Source organism: Schistocerca nitens, chromosome 4 (assembly GCF_023898315.1).
Source record: "Schistocerca nitens isolate TAMUIC-IGC-003100 chromosome 4, iqSchNite1.1, whole genome shotgun sequence".
Lineage (NCBI taxonomy): Eukaryota > Metazoa > Arthropoda > Insecta > Orthoptera > Acrididae > Schistocerca > Schistocerca nitens.
The window spans coordinates 928,926,096-928,936,025 of NC_064617.1; the positions used below are offsets into that span (position 1 = coordinate 928,926,096).

Genomic DNA, 9,930 nt, shown 5'->3' on the forward strand with positions numbered 1-9,930 from the left:
GTAATGCACTTAACCTATTCCTGATTTAAATGGAAGATCTGTACTTCCCACTTTCATATCAACAGCCTCAAAATGCATATTGTAGACTTTGGGATATGTTACAGGTCAGTGTCACACCCAAGATTGTGGAGACGGAGAGGGGGGGGGGGGCGGAATGTCACTCTCCAACTAGTGTTTACCAGTAAGTAAGTGGCGGAAAATTATGGGTGGGACGGCTTAAATATGTGGAAAATGAGATTTCCATTATTCACTCACTGTATTTAACATTTATTATTCCTTTAAAATCGCACAACAACTTCAATAAAACACAGTTTAATCACTCATCTGCACACTTATTTCACAATTATGTCACTTTTAAACTGCAAAATCTTCTAAGAGCTGTCTTGAATCTTCACGAGTCTCTCTCAACAGCCTTGATGTGGATAGATACGTACAGCAACCAGTAATCAGAGTCAGAACTGTGTCTGCAAAATCACAAGGATTATTAAACAATTTTTGCTGTCACTAATTACAAGTAATATAATTGACAGAGTAGATTGCTAAAATTTGCTCTAATGAAAGCCACTCAATGGGGTATATTTCACATTTGCAAGAACGATCTCACTGAAGTAGTTAAGTCCATCGAAACACTTAGAAACTAACCTCTCATCTGACGAAAACGGTCTAAAGATGCAGTGGCAATTTCTCCAGATCTGTTGACAATGATATTTTGAGTTATCACTTTACTGAGTGACTAAAATGTAGTTCGCGTACCTGTGAACATAACAATTTGGTAGAATTCATTTTATAAACACGAACTATTACGCTACTGTATGGCTATTTACTTATTAATTACACTATTAATATTTTCACAGTTGTTTCTTCAATACAAGATTAAAGCCAACGGAAGAACAAACGTAAAACATACTTACCAATGACAGGTTTGTTGAGATGCAATTTTCTGTGTGGACAGATGTAACTTTTTCATACGGTGGTAAGTCGCAGAAATCGCAGGAGTCACAGAAATCGCAGAAGTAGCAGAAATCGCAGAAGTCGCAGAAATCGCAGAAGTAGCAGAAATCACAGAAGTCGCAGAAGTAGCAGAAGTTGCAGAAATCGCGGAAGTAGCAGAAATCGCAGTGGCGGAGGGATACACGACCTAGGTTCCTTAACTGCGACTCTTAACTGCGACAAATCACAGTTAAGAATAGCAGATACTGAAAAGTAGCATTCACAGAAATCACTGATATCGGAAAATCGCAGTTTAGCCCATCACTATTTCTGACGATACTGGCCAATAGCAGATCATGACAGCAAGCCACAGGCCACTCGTGAGTGACTGACTGCCGTCCGCGAGAAATACTGACGCATCACTCTACAGCAGTTGAGCAACTGACGATAACCGCTAAGTCCGTAAGCAATTCTGGGACGTTGGATCAAGGCAATACAGATATAGAAGACGAAGTTATTATCACAACTCATGTCTAATCACAATATTGATGTTACTTATTGACATAAAGAAGCAATTTAGCTGCGAGAGGTCCATCTCATATTTTCTTACTCAGAATTCTCATAAGCTGCAGAATGTGTACAGCATGCTTTGACGTATCTTACGTTCTCTTCCCCCATTAATGTACAGGAAATACAAAGGTTCACCTCCTAACCTATTATCCTGCTGCAAAAAGATGCAACATTTCCCCTCTACAGCTACATATGCAAGAGTGTGCTGGAGAGAGGGGGATGGGGGGGGGGGGAGCTAGCGCGAACCATGATTTCACAGTGAATGACGAAACGGTTTCGAGATTTTAGGACAAAAGTTTCTGTATACATTTCCTACTGTTTAATATCCATTACATGTTCTGCCTTTCCTCAAACTGATACTGAAGTGATACGCCCGTTTGTGAGGTGATTTTTTTTTTTTCAGGATGGCGGGAAGAGAGCAGCTGCCCTAGCACGCCACTCGTGGGGCATCCCCTTGAACATATGTATTATCTGTTTCTATTGATATGCTCGGAAAAGATACCTACGGTACTCCTCTGCTTTCTACCATGTCAGTTTTCATATTCCCAGATCTAGCCCCAAACGTTCAGAATATATTAGCCACAATTATTTTAGTGGCACATGATATTCAGGTGTCGAAATTCTTCTGAATCAATACTTGCACCGTTCGGTAATTTTGGCCAAGCCACCTGACGTTGCCTCACATTCGTTGATTTTGCTAAATCACAACAGTTACCTTCCATCTATACAACTCTGTCTTCGCTACCGTGACTACAACCATAATGAAAAGAAAATAGATTTAATAGAAAAATATCGAAAATGGAGCGGCAGCATTTCAAGGCAACTTACCATAACTCAATGTAACCAAGAGTAATCTGCGAAGAACAGCAGATGGTTTGAAAATGTGTCGCCTCTTATCATGCCTCTGATTTGTAACGTAAAAACTCTCTCCTACAAGCTACACGAATCTCATCCGTTGCCAAGCTTCACGGATGAGCCACAACGTGTAGTCCAGTCAACCAAGGAAAACGGGTAAAAGAACTCGTGTAGTCACAAATTTTTCTTCAGCGGAGCGAGGAAATTCCATGAACAGCACGCTAAAAGTACTCACGCGTGGGAGGTGAGCGTATGGTGTGAAGGGACTTTTCAAAGTCACTTATTCAAGTTGTTATTGAATAACTACCCTAAATTTCTTTAAAAAAAAGTCCTATTCATTTTTTCTCTAGGACTAACAGTTCGCACAATGAAGGGTATGGAAAAACTGCAGATTATAAGTAAAAAGTGTTTTAATGCTATAAAATTAATATTTAATGTCAGTTGAACATAGGACTAGCGGAAAATCTGTATTACTTGTTACGAATAACCCTCTTAGCTTGAATATACACATCCCAAAACTCAACAGTTGTCTCACCATCATCATCTTGCAGATCAAGCAACGATCCACCGTTTGTACACCCACCATTGCAAAAGCCGCACGCAAGATAGTATGGAAAGCGGGATGTTAGCCATTAAAGTCGTCTCCCTCACTAAGAGGAACTTTGGGAAATCGCTTCAGGTGCTACTGGGTCTTTGTTTGTCTCTGGAGTGAGCTACCGTTGACTGCGTATTGCAAAGCCACATACTCCGTGATGTTTTCACTCGGTGATGAATTAATGAATGGCAGAAGCTGAACTTTTTTCACCATTGATTGTGTTACTAGCGCGCTGGGTAAACCCCTTTCATTCGCGAATTGCTGGCACTTCCTGAATGGGCTGCGATTAGTGGAGACACTTGCCCTCATTCGCAGTATATCTTGCATGGTTGGTGTCAAAACGTATGCTGGAATGGGATAGTTCACGTCCAGGTCAACAACAGTAATCTAACGTAATGCATTGCTTCGCCGATTTTCAAATCTCTGAAATCCCACAACATCTAGGTGTCCAGCTTTCTTGGCAGAGGGAACCGATTTAAGCAGCACCTCGATGTTGTAACGATTGACAGCTCCAGCTGTCGAGCTTCGCAATAGATTCCACTGAATGCCAAACCAGCAAGTAGATTGTGTAAAGCCGGAAATGCATATCATCCTATTTCCATCTATTTTACTATAATTTTTTTTCTTATTTTGTTACATGTAGGTATGACATTTCTGTGTCTTTATATATTGTAATTGTTTTACTATATATATATATATATATATATATATATATATATATATATATATATATAGTAAAACAATTAATATATATATATATATATATATCGATACATAATTGGTTTGTTTTGTAAATATTATTTGTATTTTTACGCTGGCTCTGGCCTAGGGAAAACTATGCTATCGAACGATTACATCGATAGGTCGTGCGGAGAACCAAAGTGTTTAGGATCTTTGGTAGTGTTAACTCTGCCGCATGGAGCGCGGGCAGACGGAGTCTGGCTGGAGTAGGGCAGTGGAGCAGGTGTGTTGTGTGACACTCCCGCGAGTTGCCGCGCTTTTGGGGTTTGGCAGCATGTAATTGCTCTTGACTTGCTATGATAGTTTCTGACACGGTGTCGCGGACGGGAAGCATTAGCTGACGCACATCAAGAGTCCGTTTCGCCTGGTGACCGTGTCGAGAAGAAGGCGCGCCAAGATCCAGCTTCTGCAACAGCGACGGCCGACAATGAGTGACTGTCGCCACCTCCTCGATCGACGACTTCAAACCTTCAATCAACCAGCAAGGAAGACTGGAAGCACGTAAAGTTTTAGAACTGTATAGCAGACCTCAGCTTTTAAAATTGTTCCATTTGCCTCGCAAAATTACAGCAACGTAGCATGAACCTTTGTTGCTCATTGTCCCAATTGCATTTCCAAGCAGGGTCCCTTCCTTTTCCGGAATGAACCCAAGTGTCGTTGAAATTCAAACGCCAGCATTAAAATAATATCATTCCATTTCACTGCTTTAATTTCAAAGTTCAGTTAAAGTATTCATAGCTGGCTACAATATTTAGATTACACAAGCACAAATTAAGAGTGCGAGTTTTGTTACCATATTTTAGTTTACCTGTGACTGCAGCTCAGCTTGGTACGTACTAAATTTTACTATTGTTAATTGTTCAGAATCATTTAATTCAGGTTCAAAGTTAAATCTCTTATTTCTAAATTGCGTAGATTCAGGTAGCTTTTGAAATGATTGTTGAGGTAGCCCAAGACTAACCTCATTTTATTTAATTTCGTAATGCTTCAGAAACAAAGTTCACTATTAATTTCAGTCACTAAATTAACTTTCACTTTTCCGGTATTATCACTTCTTTTGCTAAATTAAGTCAGAGTGTAGCGAAATTTATTACTTCTGACAAACATTCAGTTTTCATACAACACGTGTCAACCTTCAGTTGCCACGCTTTTAGTGCTAAATATATGTGCATTAATCTTTCATTTTCAGTTATTATAGTAGTTGTCCATGGGACCGGCGACTGTAATTTTTCCCCAAATCTCAAATATCTAATTAACGCCAATTAATTGTTAACGTAACGACCGCACATTTACTTTCTTTATTAACTTTACCCCTTTTCAAAATTAATTTCCATCAGTTTCATTTGCATTTTTCCTTTCATTTAGATGTAACCCTTTCCTCCCTCTTTACCGACAAATTAACTTCGGTGACGGTTGCTTTTCCCAAATTTCCAATAGGTACATGCGGTTTAATATTACTGTCATTAAGGTCGATAAGTAAGAGGGGGAGGTTACAATTGATCACATGTTTTGATCCAAAACTCCCTGTGAATAAGGAGAGCTGCAACAGCTCGTCTGAGGTGAACTGGCAGTCGTCATTTCCTTCTACGTAACTGAATATCCGTTCCACTGGTGCAGAAATTCCTTCACCCACAGGGAATTCTCTTTTTCTCGATGTATATGTTGAACCTTTAAAGACCCCATCCGAGGAGATACGTCTTTTCACAATTGAAGGATAGATCATTGTAAACCTTTCACCCCAATTGATTTTTTTCTGCTTACGAGGAAAATCATCGAAACATCTTCTACGCGAACAAAATATTTAGTTTTAAAATCGAGTTTCACTTCAGCTGAACACAAACGTAGGAATCCAAGCAACATTCAAGGTTGTTCCTATTAAAGAAGTTTTAATCTTTTGATAGAATCAGCTCTGATGTATTCTTTTCTGCAATATACGTGAACAATACCGCGCTTCTTGTTCTTAAACATTAAGTTTTCCCATCTTTTTTTTAAATAATTTGCATTTGTCAATCTACGTATCCTTTCCCCAGGAACGCTACATAGTGATTGACATTACACTCACAAATTACACCTTCTTAGGCACTGTTTATAGGATCATATTTTACAGGTAAACTCGCTTGATAACTACAAACAAGTGCTCCATTTTCAACTGAAAATAGCTCCATTATATAAATTGTAAGAAAACTGGGCGGGAAAGGCTGGGGTGGTACGCAGACTGAAGAGCGAGCAGACGAGTCCCATAAAAAACGTGAAAAAATCAACGTATACATACATACTCCGCAAGCCACCGTATGATGCATGGCGGAGGGTACCGTGTACCAATACTAGTCATTTCCTTTCCTGTTCCACTCGCAATCTGAGGAAAAAACGACTGTCTACACGCTCCTACAGGGTGTTTCAAAAATGACCGGTATATTTGAAACGGCAATAAAAACTAAACGAGCAGCGATAGAAATACACCGTTTGTTGCAATATGCTTGGGACAACAGTACATTTTCAGGCAGACAAACTTTCGAAATTACAGTAGTTACAATTTTCAACAACAGATGGCGCTGCGGTCTGGGAAACTCTATAGTACGATATTTTCCACATATCCACCATGCGTAGCAATAATATGGCGTAGTCTCTGAATGAAATTACCCGAAACCTTTGACAACGTGTCTGGCGGAATGGCTTCACATGCAGATGAGATGTACTGCTTCAGCTGTTCAATTGTTTCTGGATTCTGGCGGTACACCTGGTCTTTCAAGTGTCCCCACAGAAAGAAGTCACAGGGGTTCATGTCTGGCGAATAGGGAGGCCAATCCACGCCGCCTCCTGTATGTTTCGGATAGCCCATAGCAATCACACGATTATCGAAATATTCATTCAGGAAATTAAAGACGTCGGCCGTGCGATGTGGCCGGGCACCATTTTGCATAAACCACGAGGTGTTCGCAGTGTCGTCTAAGGCAGTTTGTACCGCCACAAATTCACGAAGCATGTCCAGATAGCGTGATGCAGTAATCGTTTCGGATCTGAAAAATGGGCCACTGATTCCTTTGGAAGAAATGGCGGCCCAGACCAGTACTTTTTGAGGATGCAGGGACGATGGGACTGCAACATGGGGCTTTTCGGTTCCCCATATGCGCCAGTTCTGTTTATTGACGAAGCCGTCCAGGTAAAAATAAGCTTCGTCAGTAAACCAAATGGTGCCCACATGCATATCGCCGTCATCAATCCTGTGCACTATATCGTTAGCGAATGTCTCTCGTGCAGCAATGGTAGCGGCGCTGAGGGGTTGCCGCATTTGAATTTTGTATGGATAGAGGTGTAAACTCTGGCGCATGAGACGATACGTGGACGTTGGCGTCATTTGGACCGCAGCTGCAACACGGCGAACGGAAACCCGAGGCCGCTGTTGGATCACCTGCTGCACTAGCTGCGCGTTGCCCTCTGTGGTTGCCGTACGCGGTCGCCCTACCTTTCCAGCACGTTCATCCGTCACGTTCCCAGTCCGTTGAAATTTTTCAAACAGATCCTTTATTGTATCGCTTTTCGGTCCTTTGGTTACATTAAACCTCCGTTGAAAACTTGGTCTTGTTGTAACAACACTGTGTTCTAGGCGGTGGAATTCCAACACCAGAAAAATCCTCTGTTCTAAGGAATAAACCATGTTGTCTACAGCACACGTTGCATGGGGGCTTAATTAAAATATAATGAAAATAATTTTAATTTTTGGTTTTAGTAGCTGTATGTCCGATTACGAAGTCTCGTAAACGGTTGGCCCTGACTAGTATTATTACGCAATCTGACTGCATAGAACAACAACAAAGAATGAAATGGAAATTTTCATTAACACAATTAATTAATTAAGTCCCCAGCAACTATAAAACCTACGAAACCAAAGCACAAGTGTAACTGTTCTGTGTGTGGAAGTATGACTCAACGTACGCATCTGGCACGGTTCTTCTTCAACAACACAAGAAATTTTAAATATCATTTATACTGAATTAATTAAAGAAAATAGAAATACCATAATTACTCAAGAAAACCAGAATTACACTCTAATACAAGAACACAAGCCAGATGCTTTGTTGACTGAACCTGTAATGACGCATTATTCAGGACATTGAAATAATGAGAAAGAAAAGAAAAGTAGTTTGTTACCTTAATTTATATTGATGAAAAGCACTCTAGACATTACAATCTCTCCACACCGACTCGCTACTATCACATCTCAACAAGAACTTTTCAGTATCACATCTCAGCAAGCACTCTCTACTAGCACATCTCAACAAACACTCTCTGCTACGAGTTCTTAACAAGCACTGACTACTACGAGTTCTCAACAACCACTGCCCACTACGACAGCTCAATAATCACTGCCAGTGGAGGCGGCGGAACAATACTCTCTAGCGCGATCTCTGGCGCTGTGGCTCAGTGTAGCCACCTTTCATATGCCCTTCCTCCACGGGCTAGAATTTGATGGTATTTTTACCAGCATTGGTGGTGAAAATACCACCAAATTCGTCAAAAAAATACAGTCAAAAATAAAAGATAATATTAATGCGTAAATATGATATAACTAGATAAAATTTTGGCTTTGCACTGACCTTTAAATAACCTAATATATAAAATACAGTAAGCAATACAAATTCTTTCATACATGTGACTTTACATAACAGTTTACACAAGTATTATGTGGTTAAACAGTTCAGTCAATAGCGTCAGCAATGACGAATATGTGCAGGTAAGAGTCTCATAACTTTTCACAACAGTAATACACAAAAATCGGTTTATACAAATATTCACATAAACGCTTTTGATTTAGAAAAAAAAAACAAGTAGTTGATAGTTCCAGCAGTAGCACCCAGCAATGGTCAACAGGTGCAAATACCAACAAGTAACATTATTTCAATAGAAGCAGTCCATCAGTGGCACCCAGCAATGTTAAAAAGGTGCAGACACCAACAAGTAACACCATTTCAGTATAAGCAGTTCCATTAGTGGCACCAGCAATGTTGAGCAGGTGCAGACAGCAACAAGTGACATCATTTCAGTAGAAGCAGTCCACCAGTGGCACCCAGTAATGTTGATCAGGTGCAGACACCAACAAGTAACACCATTTCGGTAGAAGCAGTCCATCAGTGGCACCCAGCAATGTTGAGCAGGTGCAGACACCAACAAGTGACATCATTTCAGTAGAAGCAGTTCCATCAGTGGCACCCAGTAATGTTGAGCAGGTGCAGACACCAAGAAGTGACTTCATTTCAGTAGAAGCAGTCCATCAGTGGCACCCAGCAATGTTAAACAGGTGCAGACACCAACAAGTGACATCATTTCGGTAGAAGCAGTCCATCAGTGGCATCCAGCAATGTTGAGCAAGTGCAGACACCAAGAAGTGACTTCATTTCAGTAGAAGCAGTCCATCAGTGGCACCCAGCAATGTTGAGCAGGTGCTGACCGCAGTCCATAATATTCACTTTCACTAATCACACTGTTCATCAGCAGAAATTAAACATGTTCTAGTGGCACCAATCATGTAGAAAAAGTGCAAGTAACAGTCCATAATATTCCCTATCACTAATCAGTCAGTTACTCAAAGTTCATTAGCACAAATTAAACATTTCCAAGTGTCACACATCATGTTGAAAAGTGCAGCACCATCACTAATCAGACAGTTCAGGCATGAACAATAGTTTGAATACACATACAAATGCTTTTACACTAAACATACAAATCATAACAAACACACAAATGATATCAGATAATTGTCCTATTAACTATTACAATACACAAATAACAGTAAACCTATAATTTTTATGGGTGTCAATGCAAGCCACAACAAACAAGTAAAATAATATTTAGGAGATAGGTTGGTACCAATTTGGGATAGGGAAAGGAAAACACACAAAACACACTCACTCATCTTTCATCCACATTAGTACTACTGTGTAATTGAATAGTGTTAACTGTTGTGTCTAGCTCCTACAGCATAGACACAATGAGGTAGCTAGGTGCACGCTAAACTAACGCAGACGGGCGTGAAGTCTGAAACAGGATACTGGATGAGAACTATAAAGAAAAGAAGGGAGCTTCTTTTATACTTAACTTTAATGAATCCTTGGAATACATCTCTCTTGAATATTCGTTAGCTATAAGCACTGATACAAATGGCGCCTTGCTAGGTAGTAGCTATGGACTAAGCTGAAGGCTATTCAATCTGTCTCTCGGCAAATGAGAGGAAAGCTTCGTAC

General features: G+C 40.3%; 1 long non-coding RNA gene across 1 annotated transcript; it reads right to left on the minus strand.

Moving 5' to 3' along the window:
* Window positions 1–278: 278 nt before the first annotated feature.
* Window positions 279–990, minus strand: LOC126253576 (uncharacterized). Its single transcript, XR_007546005.1, has 3 exons — window positions 912–990; window positions 643–753; window positions 279–464 (listed from the first exon to the last, which is right to left on the minus strand). It is a non-coding gene; the product is annotated as an uncharacterized LOC126253576 (long non-coding RNA).
* Window positions 991–9,930: the final 8,940 nt, after the last annotated feature.